The 14,793-nt window shown below is 41.4% G+C and overlaps 1 protein-coding gene across 14 annotated transcripts in view; it reads left to right on the top strand.

Moving 5' to 3' along the window:
- The first annotated feature begins 3,530 nt into the window (after positions 1-3,530).
- The window catches only part of GIGYF2 (GRB10 interacting GYF protein 2), a 79,527-nt gene continuing 68,264 nt past the window's right edge, over positions 3,531-14,793 (top strand). For 8 of the 14 annotated variants that reach the window (XM_062583239.1, XM_062583234.1, XM_062583242.1 and 5 more), the window contains exons 1-2: positions 3,539-3,604; positions 4,570-4,596. The gene's annotated coding sequence lies outside the window, so the exon portion shown is untranslated. Of the gene's footprint in view, positions 3,605-4,569; positions 4,597-14,793 lie in introns of all 14 variants that reach the window. The other 6 variants (XM_062583245.1, XM_062583244.1, XM_062583232.1 and 3 more) reach the window with 3 other exon arrangements.

Below are 14,793 nucleotides of genomic sequence, written 5' to 3'. Positions count from 1 at the left end.
TGTGGCGGGCTAAGGGGGAGGCCTAACCAGGCATTGTTACAAGCATGATCCAGCGATGAAATGGAAAATGTAAATGCTGCATTTGCCGCAGATCTTCAGTCTAGCACTTCTCTGTGATCTGTGGGCAGCTCATGCATTTGCCACATGCCTGTGAGTCCTCAGGTCTCTGAGGTCAGGTAAAATTGGGATGAAGGCTCCTTGCTCTCCGCTTCCTTTTTGCAGCTCCTGATATTCAGCAAACACTGCTGCCTTGGCATAGCAATTCTGCAAAGTTCAGCAGGTAACGTGCAGCTGGGTACAGAGCCCGGGGCAACAGGAGGGGAGGGTGGAAAAAGATGACAGATTCACGAATGAGGGAGAAAAGGGCTGCTGAAGTTGCCCACCAAGGAGAATAGTAGTAGGCCTTGAAACTTGTCGTCTGTCTGTAGTCAAGACTTTACTCCTTAGCCCTTCTTCTGAAGGGCAGACTTTGCTAGTTAGCCCTTTTCCCAAAGGGTGCCCAGTCTGTCTGCTGGACTAATTGGATTTTTTTTTCTCCATCTAGCTTTCTTCCGTGAGGTTCGTCTTCTCTGGTATATGCAGGACAATAGTGTCAGGTTTCTTAATGTTCAGTTTTCTTCTAGAGTAGTTTTGTTCAATTCAAACAGATGCTGTTAGCTGGGGCCTGTATTTAATGAACATTTAGTGAACAGTGTGTGCTTTTGGATGTACTGTGTTTTTTAAGGTGCAGCAGCATAAGTTTTCAAATTTGTTCTACAAGAACTGATGTTTGGAAATTAATTGTTCTTTAAGTTGTTCTGTTTAGCTCATAACTATTGGATTAAATAACATAGTGTCTTTAGATTATGCAGAAGCGCTTAAAAAAAGGTTGCCTAGATAAATCTCCAATCCACAGGCAATCCCATCTCTGGCTTCTGATACCTGCTGCTACACTGATACCAGTCTGGCACTGCTGACGTGCTCAAAGTGACTGTGTGTTGTGATGGGGAGGAGAAGTATGAAGAGAGAAATCCTAGAGAGCTGGTCGTTTTTAAAATAAAATAAAAAAGCACTATCATAGATTTGGGTTTTTCCCAGAAGGGAGAAAGACTTCCCTTAAATCATTCATTTAAAAGCTCAGGGAAAAGGAAACAATATGACAGGGAGAATCTTATCTCAAGGTTATTCCTGGATAAGGGGTCAAGCTCTGACTGTGAGGATTAAGGTGACCGAACTAAATTTTGATCTTTTGGGAGCATCCAAATAAATCTTTTGGCAAGACAGATTGGAGTGGCCAGAGGGCTTTACAGTTCCCTTTCAAGCTTAGTTTGCAGTGTGTGAGAATGACATCTCAAAATAACTGGATGCTGCAGAACTAGGAGCATATTTGTGGTACTCTGTCTTTCAGCATAAGGTACATTCACAGGCTACAGTCAAATAAGGTACATGCACAGCATAAGCTACAGGTCACATGCATTGAAATGACTGTCTTTAAAAGCTAGTCAGATGTTCACCTGCTTGCCTTGTCTGTTGCTTTATTATTTTTAGGGACCTTGCAAATGAGAGCTGTTCACCATTCCCATGGAAGAGAGGCTGTTGAGATGCTGACTGTTCTCAGACAAAATGCTTAGTATATCAGCAGAGTAGCTGCCTTTTAAAGTAACTAAACCTGGAGGTGAGGAGGGAAGAAATGACAGACTCTGCCACATCTTCTGAGCTGCTGTATGATTGGTTACCTTTTCAAGGCTCCGCTGTGTGTTCTTAGCTCCACTGCTATAGTAAAGTAGGCAGGCTCTTGCTTCCAACCTAGGATGGGGTGGAAAAGATTGGTCAATAAGGATGCCTTTTGGTTCATTAGAGATTCCATTTCCCTGCACTTGGGTTTTTAATAGTGCAGTTGAATTGGCATGGTATCCCAGAGGACCTTAAAGTACATCATGCCTTCAGCACCACAGTAAATGTCAGACTAGCTGGTGAGCTGGTTTCATACCTAGAGTACATAAGCTGAGGTCATATAATTAAACCATGGAGGAATATAACTCCACAGATACACTCCTGTATTTTCATGACAGTCTCACTGTTCTGCTTGAAAGAGTGTTATGGAAGGCTTAAGTAGTATTTATTATTACATAAAAATACTATTTGAATTTCCTTGAGATATTTTAGAAAAAGGCTAAGGTCTGCAGATGAGACATTTTCTACTCTCTTCTTGAAATTTTGTTCTCAATAATGTAATCTTTGTGTTAACTTGGAGGGGGGAAATCTAAGTTTTAAATTTCTCCCATCTCAGATGTAGCTTGCCCTAGAGGATGTGAGAACATTTTTGAGTGCTCCTACTCATGTTCAACAAGCCAAATAATATGGCACAGCCACTTCAGGAGTGAAGTTGAAATGTCTTGCTGGCATCTTGAAATGCACTGTTGCATCTCTTCCTAGCCATAGTGTTAAATGGTATTGGATTCAGCTGTGTGGCAGTAACTGGAGGAATCAAAAATCTAACTTACCAGGGGCCGGCGATTTGCTAGGGAGCTTTGCTTTTCCAAACCAGCCTCCTAAAAGAGAATTTTCATGGTAAGATTTTTTTGGGGGGGAGGTAGTCCCATGTTGCTCCAAGCTAAAATAAGAGTGAGGAATGATGAACTTCCAACCTGTTATCCCAGAGGAATTGCTTGTGCTCGCTGTTGCATCATCTCTGGCCCACATTCAGTGCACAATGACAAGTACTTATTCACCCAGAAGAGCAGAGAAACGGCTAAATGGCTTGTGGCTGAAGTCATGGCTGGAGTGAAACTGTTTCAGCTGCAAAGAGTTATTTCTCCAACAGTCCCTAACAACTAAGAACAGTTTTTTTAGGCTGAAATAACCACACAGGGCTATTCTGCATCCTGTATTAGTAGGGGGTTTCAGGGCTAAAAAATGAAGTATTTTTAGCTGAACAAGAGTGCTGTGGGCTCCTGACAATTTTTCCATCAGGAAGTTCGGTATCAGAAGAGATGCTGTGCCACGCAGCGCCTCTTCTCTCGCTGCCAGCAGCAGCAGCGGGGCCCTCTCGCGACTGGTGGCGGCAGGGCCTGTCCCACGGGGGCCGCGGCGCGGACCGGCACGGCAACACCCCGCGCAAACACTTCGCGCGCCGCCAGCTCCCGCAGCCAGGCGGCATCGGGCGCATTTCTAACGCCGCCGACAAGATGGAAGTGCCCAGGGGGAAGCTAAAGGGAGCTGCGGGGGGCGGCTAACGGCAGCAACCGCCGCGCCGCCCAGCACCGCCTCCTTCCCACAGGGCTTTGCGGCGCCGCGGCGCCCGCTGGCGCCCGCCTCCGACAGGCGGCGCTCGCGCCGCCGCGGGGGGGGGGGGGAGGGGGGGGGAGCGGGCGCGGGCGCGCGCGCACGCGCACGCGCCCGAGGCCGCCCCCGCCCGGTGTCGTCACGCGGGCGGCGCTTCGGCGGGGGCGGGGGGAGGAGGTAGGGGAGAGACGCCCGTTTCCCATCCGGGTCCCCGAGGCGGAGGCCGGGGGGGGCGGGGCCCGAGCTCACGTGACGTTGCGTGGCGGCGCAACCGCCATCTTGTGTTGTTGGGGCTGAGGAGTCGCTGTGGCCGTGAGGGACTCTCCGTCCGGGAGCGCAGGTACCGCCGCCGCCCGCCCCGCCGCCGCCTCGCCGCGCCCGCCTGCCGGGCCGCACCGAGCCCCCGCGCCGGGCCCTCGCGGCCCCTGTCCGCCCAGCGCCGGGGGTGCCGCAGCCAGGGGCGCCCTGCGGCCTAGCGGGAGGGAGGCCGCCCCGGGCCAGGCTGGCGGCGCGGGCCCCCCGCGGCCGCCGCTGCGCTCCGCGGGCCTCGCTGGGCCTGGCCCCAGTGTGCGGGCCTTGCCCCGTCCGCACGGCCCCTTGGCAGCCACTCCCGGTGGGAGGACGGTGCCTGTCAGGCAGCGGCGGGGCGCCGCGTCGCCTTGCAGCCTGCGGGGCTGGCAGCTGCGGCCCGGGCGCCGCCTCCCCTTGTGCTGACCCGGGTGAACTCGCTCGTCTTCTCCCCGCCCTGTGGCGCTGGGCCTGAGTTTTGACCGTGCCGCGGGCAGGTGCGTCCTCACTGAAGCCTCCGTGCCCGGCTCCGAGCACGCCCGGCCCTGTCAGGTTGCAGGAGCTGTGGAAGGAGGGGGCTGGTCATGCACTCGAGCCTTCCTCCCACAGGCAGGAGGGTGCTGAGAGCAGCAATGACCAGCAGTGTTTGACTGGAGAGGCCTTGGCAGGCTGAAGAGCGCATCGATCAGGATTGTGTACATTTGGTATTGATCCAAGACAAGTAGTTTCAGTATCAACAAAGTAGTCTCCACTCTTTCAACTCTGTGTAACTGCGCTTTGAAGTGGGGCAAGTTGTAGGCCAAGAGGAGACATTGCCAAGTGACGCTTATGGAATAAAACCTAATTTTTCACCAGTAGTCTTTGGCCTGCTGTCCTCGGTTTGCTGTTATAATAGTACTGTCTCTTACCCTAATTCTTATGTGTCTGTTTTCTTGGGGTGGAGGGGAACAAACTTTTGATTTCTGCTTATGTTTTTCTGTCTAACTTTTTGCTGCTCATTCTATTTTCTTGCTTCAGGAGCTGACTTGGGCAAGTTCCTGGAAAGTACGTGTGATTTTTTTTTTTTCCTTTCCCCATAACTCTTCTGATTGCTTTCTGTTTTTAAGTTACTCCTTAATAAACACAAACTTAGTTGCTGTTTTTTGAGTAGACTATTTGGTATATGTATGGAGTGATAACTTGGGTCCTCTGTAAACAAAATTGGTCGTTTTAGTCCCTAACGAGAGCTTAGTTTTGGGTATTCTTGAGCTCTGTTTTTGAGCAGTGGTTGCAATAGATAACAACTCTAGTGTTATGAGGTATTGGTGTTACTGGTATTCACTTGACTCTATCTCCTTTCATCAGTTAGCTGATGCTGAGGTAAAAATGTATGCCTTAGTCAGTCCTACTGGTTTCAACAGAAATGCTAGAGTGTCTGTTGCCTCTTCTGCACACTCTCCACCTGGCTCATATCCCTGTGAGTCCTGCAAGTTAGTTAATGTCCAAATTTAGGTGTGTCAGTGTTAGTTCCTTACTGAATCTGTGATTGAAAGCAAAGGCTCAGTATAATGGCCATATATATTAAAAAGAAGGTAGAGGTTTATCCACAGAAATTGAATGTCAGCTGTCACCTTCAGCCAGACCTGCTCTCTATGTTGAGACTTTCTGACAACACCTTTACGTGTCTGACAATGTGTGTGTGAACACTAGGTTTCCTTAATTTTAAGACCTGCTCAAGTTCTCCCAACACTTGAGCTCATAGACATGCCTATAGGGAAGTTTATCACTCTTTCTTCTAGGTCCTTTCTTGAATAATTTTTTGAGTCCTTCTTTTAAAGTAAGAATACCAAAATAAAGTGCAAAATAGTCATATTGCAATGATAACATATTTTTCAGGATGCCCCCAGAAACATTTTGATACCTCAGTAAAAACTCTCAGATTCTTGCAGATCTTAATTACCTCTTAAGAGAACTTTAAAGTATCCTCAGATACTTAGTGGTTTTATTCCCTTCCTAAAGACTTCATTTACTGTATGTTTTATGTTGGCAGAAGTGAAAAAGCTACTTATAAATAATGAGTTGAGGTTTTACCTTAGTTTTTGTAATAAATTAAGTTCTGGATAGATGAAAGGATTTGGCTGTCAAAGAGGAGTTAAAAAGGGTTCTATGTGGAAGATTTTTTAAGGCATTCAGAATAAGCACTAGTGCTTTATTTCTCTTGCTGTCTTCTAAGGTCAGTTGTCTAAATGGAACTGTATCAGAAACCGGAGGTTCTTAAACCTGAATGTGAGAAAAAAGGTGGCAGCACTTTTAGGATGTATAGATACTTAATTTCTAAAACAGACTAGATACCAAAGTCTTACAGAACATCTCCTTGGGGTAGCCACATAGACTGGCTGAAGAGGTTGTTTGCTAGTATGTACCTCTGCTGAAAGATCTTAGTACTTTTTTTAATATACAGAGGGAAAACAGTTGGCAAAATCAGTTCATAGTAATCTATGAATATGAGTTAGACACATGGACCACGGTCTTTTCCTTCCCTTATTCACCGTTCTTTAAAGTGGTTCAGGCCTCCGGCTCTTTGGATTTTTTTGTTTGAAATATCAAGAATAAGAAAATTGATTCTGCCTACTTTCGTTTGATCTTATAAGCTCAATTAACTATCAGATGCACTTTTCTTATTCTTGCACTGAAGTCCTTAAAATCCCTTCCAGTTTTAAGTATAAAGCTTAATCTTCCTACAGTTGAGCTTAAAAATTCCTTTCCTTAGCATTTGTTTAATCTATACTTTTGTTTCTTTTTTAGTGCTCCTGCACAAAGATGAATGGAGATAAACCATATTTATTTTACGGATAGAGCTAGGCAGAGGGAAGAGATTGAACAACAAAATTTCCGATCATAAACATCAAAGCATGAGTCTGATGTGTTTTCTTCTTCCTGCATAGCTTGCTGGAGATCTATTGAGTGTTTTGATAAGGAGAAATTTATCTCCTTGTTATTGAAAAAGCATTTTTGTTGAAAGGAATCTCTTTCTTTGCATTCCTTTGCAATTGATTTATTTTTATTCACTGAGTAACAGTTGAAAACTTAGGTGTGTGACATGGTGCAGAGGGGATGATACTATGTGTTTTCATGGGAGTGAAGTCAGTTATCAAGCTAGCTTAACCTTTCTTTTCCTTCTCTGCAGTCAAATATTGAAGTCTTTGGCTGCAGAAACGACCTGACTTGAAAATCAGAACTGAGAACTGTTAGCAAGCTTGCTCAAGGTGTACTTGTAGATGGAACTAAGAAGAATTAAATGTTTTAAATTACACGATTTATACAACTCCGGCCCTCTTGTGGTTGATTGTAATGCATGTGTGTGTGTGTGCATGTGTATTTGTGTGTGTGTGCATATGCACGTGCAACCATGGAGTTCACCGTAATTCATTTTTTCTCCTTTATGTCAGGTAATAGCAGAAGACTGTAAAAAAAAAAAACAAAATAATTTGTTTTTGTTTTATTTGCATTGTTTTGTTAGTAGCTGAGATTGCCAGTGTGTTGATTACAAAATGTGTCCGGTTCTCTCTGTTGCAAAGAGAGGCCTGTCAATCTGTTCTTTTTAAAGGTCATTAAACATTCCTTGAATATAAACTCTCCAGCAGTGGTTTGATTTCTGTGAGAAATTAGACTGCCATTGAAAATTTTCTCTTCTTTACTTTTCATATGAAAAGGATACGCAGATTGCTTTATTATATTTGAGATTTTTGGCAAATGTGAAATCAAAGTGTGTATTTTCAGGAATAATCTTTAAGTCATTAATGCTTGAAATGTATAGAAGCTGGTTATCTAGACCTCAGAGGATTGTAGAGAAAAGTATAAAGGATGCCCGGAGGTCTGTAAAGCAAGTGGGGCCTGTAGGTCAATGAGACATTTTGCTGGGCATTTAGAAAGTGTATCTAAAATGCTACTGTGTTAACAGTACCTTTTGGATCATATACTAGCTTTTGATTCCCTCAGCTAATTGTTAATAGTCATGCATTGTGAGTTTACTATCTTTTTGGCCGTATGTTCTCAAGAATCTAGGCAAACAAGAAAGTGATTATTTGCTGCTCTCAGCAGTGGTTTTTGTATATTTAAGTTGTCACTGTAAGCAGGTAAGCTGACCTACACAAATATATATATATATGTGTGTGTGTGTGTATAAATACATATATATATATAAATTTGTTATGAAAATAGGCCAATCAGAAAATCATTTTGAATGTTAAATGGCTTTTACTGAAGTGAAAGTAAGCATGACACATTGCAGTTTGAAAATTAATTTTCTGCAATTGTATATTTGGCCGCTCTATTCAATAGGAAAATTCTTATTTCAAGTTGTGGCTACTGTGAAGAATTTTTTTCTTCCTAGTGTCGATGACAGATTGAAATCCCTTTCATGGTATTGATAGTACTTTATGATGAAAATACTAATTTGTGGGACTGGAATGTTCTGATGCTATATATCTACATATGTAGGTTATATTGGAGGAAAGTAAATTTGTGGTCTGTATATGGTGGTGTGTCTCTTCTGATGAGAAGAAATAGGAGGAAAAAGTGTACTTTTAATGAATGGGTAGTTGAATTTATGTAACTTCAAACTTCCATCAGGATATAATGTGCCAAGGGGCTGGTGAGTAAAGGATGTGATCAAACCTGTGATTTGTGAGCAGTTTATCGCAGAATCAGAATAATTTAGATTGCAAGAGATCTTTGGTCATCTGCTCCAACCTCCTACTCAAAGCAGGGCTAACTTCAGTGCTAAATTGTTAATAAGGCATATGATAGTGAGCAAGGCTGATCAGGGAAATGGCATATGGCAAGGTTTTTAAGTATAAGAGACTAATAACCTGATTTAAGAAATCAGACTGAGGCCTGGTTCAACTACCATTAAAAAAACAGTGGAAGCTTTTACATTAGGCTAAGTTAATGCTGAATCATCTATATGTGTGATTATCTATATTGTTTATGTTATAGTAGGTTTTAGAAATAACAAGGCAGGATCAGTATAACATTGCAAGTCAGTTTGCAAAGATATGATTCTTCTGTTAGTTCATAAGCTGTGAATATCTAACAATGTTGACAGAAAGAGTGCTAATAAGCTATTAAAGTGTTTAATTCGTATGTAGTAGCAAGTTAATGTCTAATTTTGCAAATGATTAAGCAGTCTGATATACATAGCAATTTTCTCTCAAGACTTCTTAATAGATACCCTTTTTCACTTTTTTTTTAAGTGCAGAACATCTCAACTGTATGCATGGGAAATCTTAAGAAAGAATAGAGAGAGAATTTCTACAGAGCCCAAAGAAGCTGCTAATATAAATGATATTAAAAACAAAACCAAAAAATCATAACCCAGCTGTGTTAATTCAGTGCATCTTCTTGGTAAATACAGTCTGAAGCTTTGTTCTGCCATTTTGAATGAACCTGTGGGCTGCATAATGCAATGTGACAACTGGGAGAGAAATGCTGCAGCGAGTTTTTGGTTGCAGGCCTGTAGTCTCGCTGCAGGAAGTGAAGTCCTAGTTCAGGAACCCACAGTGTGCGGGTGGACAGGCTTAGCATCCTAATCTGTAATGTTGTGGAATGGCGCAGACTAATAAATATTTCCCTACCAAGAAATTTACTATGTACAAGCTACAGGCAGATTTGAAAATGATTTTCAAATGGAAAAGAGTAGAGTACTGGCAGAACTTTGGGACAGGATTTCCAATGAGCAATGGTTTGCATTCCAACCAGTGGCAGGGCCAAGGGTGTGGTCCCCTGACTCTGCTTGGAGCTTAATCCTTGGTGTCCACCTTTGGCTGTGGAAGCCTTGTAATAAAGGTGGAGGTCATGCTACTTTTCAACTGAGAAGTTGGGAAAAGCTTACATGCTTACTTGTGTTCAAGTGAAACAAGGGGTGGATAACTTCTGCACTGCTAACCACCAAGTCCACAATAGCAGGTAGGAAAGGAGGGAAGTATCTGGAGATGTGATGTTTTATGTTCCTGGCTGGGGGGAACATAGTAGCCCAGGTAGCCACCTACTTAGGTTTGCCATTCTGGACTGCAGTGGAACATGTTGCAAGCTGCAGGAGTCCATAAAGTTTTAGCTCGATCTGTAAATGTGAGCAGAGGATGGGCAGTTTGCTTCTGCCATTTGAGAATGCTACAGGCAGTAATTCTGGACCATAAACTATTGAAGGACTGAAACATTTTTGCAATGCTTTGAGTTTTGCAATGCATGGTTTAGGCATTGTCTCTTTAGGAAAAACTCTTCTCCTGACATGTGCATAAATAGAGGTTGAAAAATTTACCAATTTTATCAGGATAAAGGCTTGATAGGCCCAAAGACACTACTGTGAGTTCTCTGGCATGTTGTATAATACAAATAACATTTTTTTTGCTTGATTTAATTTTCTGCTTAAATTAGAACATACTTTTTAGAAAATCATCTAGTGTTGACCTGAAAGTAACTTATTATTTTACTTATTTCTGAATTTCTTGCTTCGGTCCCTTCACTGATAAACCTGGGTCTTCAGGCCTTTTTACCTGCATAAACATTTACAGACTGAGCAAGATGAAACTTGAACTTTTCTTGATGCTCAATAAATAAAGCTCTGGTATTTTTTCCCCTCTCCACTTTAAAATTTATCTGTCATGTTTTATCAAATTTTGAACACTTTCTGCTTTATCAGGCTTACAGACAATACAACTGGGCACATACCCCTGCAGCAATATAATTCAGAGTTTCTTATTTCTCTACACAGATTCAGCCTTTCTAGTCAGTGTTGTGTCATATGTTCCTATTCAGCAGATAGATTCATAAATCTCAGCTTGTTTTCAGGTCTGTTTTCTCCACCCCCACCCCCCTTGGAATATTTTCCAGAATAGTCTTGCGTCAGGTATATATCACCTAATATTTTCTGTTCACGAGTCTTTTGTGTGTTTGGCCCTATTAAGTGTGACCTGCTATACTGGGCTGAGTATTGAATAATTCATAATAGTTTCATTGATGATGTGTCATTTCCATTATCTACCATTTTCATTATTGTCATCTACAGGTTTTAGACGTAGTATGAAACACTTATAGCTTCTATAGAAGTGGAGGATACCTTTTTACCTTTGTATTTGCTGTATGTTTTGAGAATATTTTCCTTCTGAGACTGGTTGTTGTAGATTCTTTTGAAGAATGGATTGAAAGTATTTTCTTTTTTTAAAAAAGTCATCTTTTTTGATGTTCTACTTTCTAATTGAAATCTCCTTCAGAAATTGAAATTTATTTCACCTACTCACTTGAGCAATGAAACATCCAATCTTACAAAATTATTTTTTGATTGGATATCTTCTGCAAATTCATGTTGATTGGCCTTAATTATATCGATGTCCTTTAATCAGTGTTGTCTTCTTTAGCCAATGTCTAATACTGAATAGACTAATAATATAGCTGCCTGAGTCATCCTGTCTACCACTGTGCCAAAAATTTAAAAGGTAGTTTCTTTACAGTTCTAGAACTTCCTTTATATATTAAGAATTATAGAAAATCAGCATTAATGATTCAGTCAACTTGTAATGTGTTTTTAACACAGTTACTGGCACTGATTATAGCTAGCTCTGGTAGCTTTTGTTGAATGTTCTCTGCAGTCATCATGGAACATAAAGTAGTATCATCTTGATGTAATGTTGCTGTTGAGTAGTGGAGCTCTGTTGTTCAGTTCCTGTTCCAAGTTTATTTAAGGAAAACCCAATTCATTGCTCTTAAATCTACTTGCAGTAAATTTCCATTGTTTTCTGTTTCTTAAAAATTTGCAACCAATTTCTAAGTTAAAATGGCTGTTTCAAACCTACAGTAACAAGAGAGCTCCCTTGAAAGGGAAGGAAGTGATACTGTTCTTCATAAACATCTCAGATCAAACAGTAGGCTGCTTTGATATAAAATGGCTGTGTAAAAGAAGGATCAGTGGTATGTTTTTCCAAGGTTTAGGCCTCCAAAGTTAATTTTTAAAAAAATCTAAGTGTAGCAGCCCCAAAGCTGCAAGTCACAATGACAGAATCTAAATCTTGTTTAATTTAATTTATTTTATTTGTCTGTAGGAAAGAATAGATGGGAAACCCAGGATGCGATCCTTGTTTAGACTCAATTTGGGATTCTAAGAATCAGTTATAATCCCCACCCTGCAAACAGTTAGCAAAACATTTTGGTGGGCTGCATAGTCGTATTCTATAAATTGAAATAATTCTGTAACAGAGATACAAGAACTTAACATAGTCTGAAAATCTAACTCAAGTGCCTGTGAATAAAGGACAGTTCTATAAATAATGATATTGGATTTTGTGTAAATCCTGAGGTTGTGCAAAGTCTGGAAAACATGACAGTGCAGATCTGTGAGTCTCCTAAGAACAGCTTCTTGTTTCGATTGTTCTTAAATAATTGTATATTTAAAAGAGCGGAGCTTGGTGTTGAAGTGTGCCATAGTAAAATAATTTTTGTTATTACAGACCTTCTCTTAGATTTTATCTGAAATATTTTCTTATGCAATTTAAAACATAAATTTAGCCAGTAGAATCAAGCTTCAACCTGTATCTGAAGCACACTTTTTTGTGGGCTTTAATAGACTTGTCAGGTCCTAGATAGCCAAACTTAAATATAATCTTAAAAACTGTAAGTTAACTAAAATAAACATTGTACCTAAAGTAAATGAATAAAGGGAATGTTGCTGATAGCAACCTCTGTACCTACAATATTACCTGTTAATTTTGAGTGAAAGCCACTTAAAGGCTTAGCTCTATTGGATTACATTTTGTGCGCTTAGAGGATGGACTTCTGACTTGCAAAGTACTAAGCTGCTGAGAAAATAGAAAGAATATTTTTTTCCCCCTGTCAGTCTGCAGCTTGATGATGGGCTGATGTGATTTCTTACTACTACAGTCCTATGCGCTGATAGCGGATCTGTGGCTGCAGTCCACTGTAGGAAAACAGGGTCTCAATTCTAGTTTATGAAGCAATTCCAGTTTATGAAGTTTTCCTGGAACTGCTATGGAAAACTGCCTGTGCTTGTGGGGTTGCACTGGCATCTTGATCAAGGAATTGACTTGAAGAAAATCTTGGCGAAAAGGGGAAGGAGGAGTGGTGGGAAGCCACCACTCTTGCCCAAGCAGTAGTTCTGACTAGATATTATCAAAATACAGCCTCAGTTTCTTGGTTAAACTTAAGACTCTACCTGTGTGCTATGTGTCCCTGTAAAATTTGCGGTTGTGCAGATAACTTAAAAAAATAAATAAAAATAAAAAATAGGACAATTTTGTAGAAATACTTACTTTACAAAAGCCTAACAATTCAGAAAGGGACTTTCCCTCCATATATAATTTGGTGACAGTAATGAGGTATATATTATTCTTTATGTAATTTGCCATCTGATGAATATGGAGGCAGCAGCCTAGATTAAAAAGGAGCAAAATGAACATTTTAATTATTAATATTGAAGTTTAGCTCCTAAGGAAGTTAACAAGATGATAAAGATCTGATAGCTTAGTACATTTGGCTGGGCCAAAATACTTAAAAGGGAACAAATGATCAGGTCAAATCTCTCAGTTCCACAGCCTTTTGCTTGCTCCACCCTGACTCTTTCTTTTCACAGTGCAAGCGTCCCCTAGTCCATTCCAACTTGCCTTTCCAGTTAGTACAGCTTCTCCTTTATACAGTGATTGAGTGCTCAGGGTAGTCACCCTCAGAAGTTCCTCTCTGGTTTTTGGGCTCTTGCCTTATGACTGCTTCTTTACAAAAGCATCATCAATTTTTGTTTTTGCCTGTCTTGTCTGCTTTGGCATGGCTAGCGTGTTCTCCTTGAACACTTGCTGTCTTTGCTTCCTTGAGTCTTTCTTTTTCCAGTTCTCACCCCTAGTTACCCGTTTCTAGAGTGCCTCCTTCAAAGTCTTTCTCTCAGCTGTGCTTTGTGTATAATTTATTTTTTCATGCATGTCTTATTTTTGGATAATATTGCCTGTCAGGGTAAGTTCATGTGTTACTTATGCTCAGGTCTGTAGATCTGATTCTCTTTCAGCTACAATTTCAGCCACTTACAGGTATCTAGCTTTCAATTCAAGCTTCAGAGAGTCAAAACAACTTCCAGGAAGGTAGTAAGTCTTACTTGAATGAGTAAGGGAGAAGAGGGAGCCAGTGAAGGGATGTCAGGACAAAATATCGTGGTTGAAAAGAGACACAAGGAAAACTATTTTGCAGCATGATGGAGTGAGATTAACAAAACCTTTGTGAAGATGCTTGTAAGCACTGAAGGGCTTCTGAGTCTGGTAGAGAAAGGTGAAACAGTATCCTCAGTTGTTGGGAAAGCAGCCCATAGGCTAAGGCGAGGTGGGGCCAGCGGGTCTGTAACTAGTAAACTGTTCTTGTAACCATTATTTCAATGCTTCATGCTTGCATATGATGCTTCTGGTGTCCATTTGCATTGTAGTTTAACGTTCAGTGTCAGCTTTTCCAGTATTACTGATACTAAGTTAGCTTTTGTATTAGGGGAGCCAAGACCCCAGGTTCCCTGGTGATTCACACGGGGATAGTATGACTCTCGGAGCAACCTTTCCCCCTCCTCCCCCCAGGACATGGTCATTGCAGGAAGAGATCCATCCATGAAGACAGCCATCCATTTAAGGCTTGTCTGTGCCAGAGTGTCCATGATGGCTTGCATGGCTTGCCCCACAGTATTTTCACATGTGGCTGCTATATTTCCTATCCTTTAGATACCTAACTTCACCTCTGTAGTTTGATTTGCAGAACTGATGAATGGATATGCTTTGAATGTACTAATGAAACATCAGCTACTAAAAAAAAAATTGGACCAGAATCTTCTCAAATTAGGTCTATGAAATTAGCAGGATATTTTCATTCTGATCTTTGTGTATTACTTTCTGGTACATGTAATGGGCATAATACGTTTCATTGTACAGCGTTCTTGTGAAAATAAAATTATTATAGTCTGTGAATAAACTATATTGAGAGCACAGGAAAAAATTAATAGCATATATTCAATAAGGAGCTTGGAAGGCATGCAGTAAAAATGTGTGAGCCAAGCACTTGTTAGGTTTAGGCTGCTGGAAGTTCTACAGCTGTAATCTGCATGCCCAAAAGATGTTTTTCTAACTTGGGCTGTTGATCATCTTGCTTTCTTTTAGTATAGTTGCTTGTGTGATAGATGCATAAGAAAGGAACCATTTTCCCTTGTCTGGTCTTCCCCCTCCCTCACCTCCC

The sequence above is a fragment of the Rhea pennata genome, chromosome 9 (assembly GCF_028389875.1).
Source record: "Rhea pennata isolate bPtePen1 chromosome 9, bPtePen1.pri, whole genome shotgun sequence".
NCBI lineage: Eukaryota > Metazoa > Chordata > Aves > Rheiformes > Rheidae > Rhea > Rhea pennata.
This window is presented reverse-complemented; position numbering and strand designations above follow the sequence as displayed.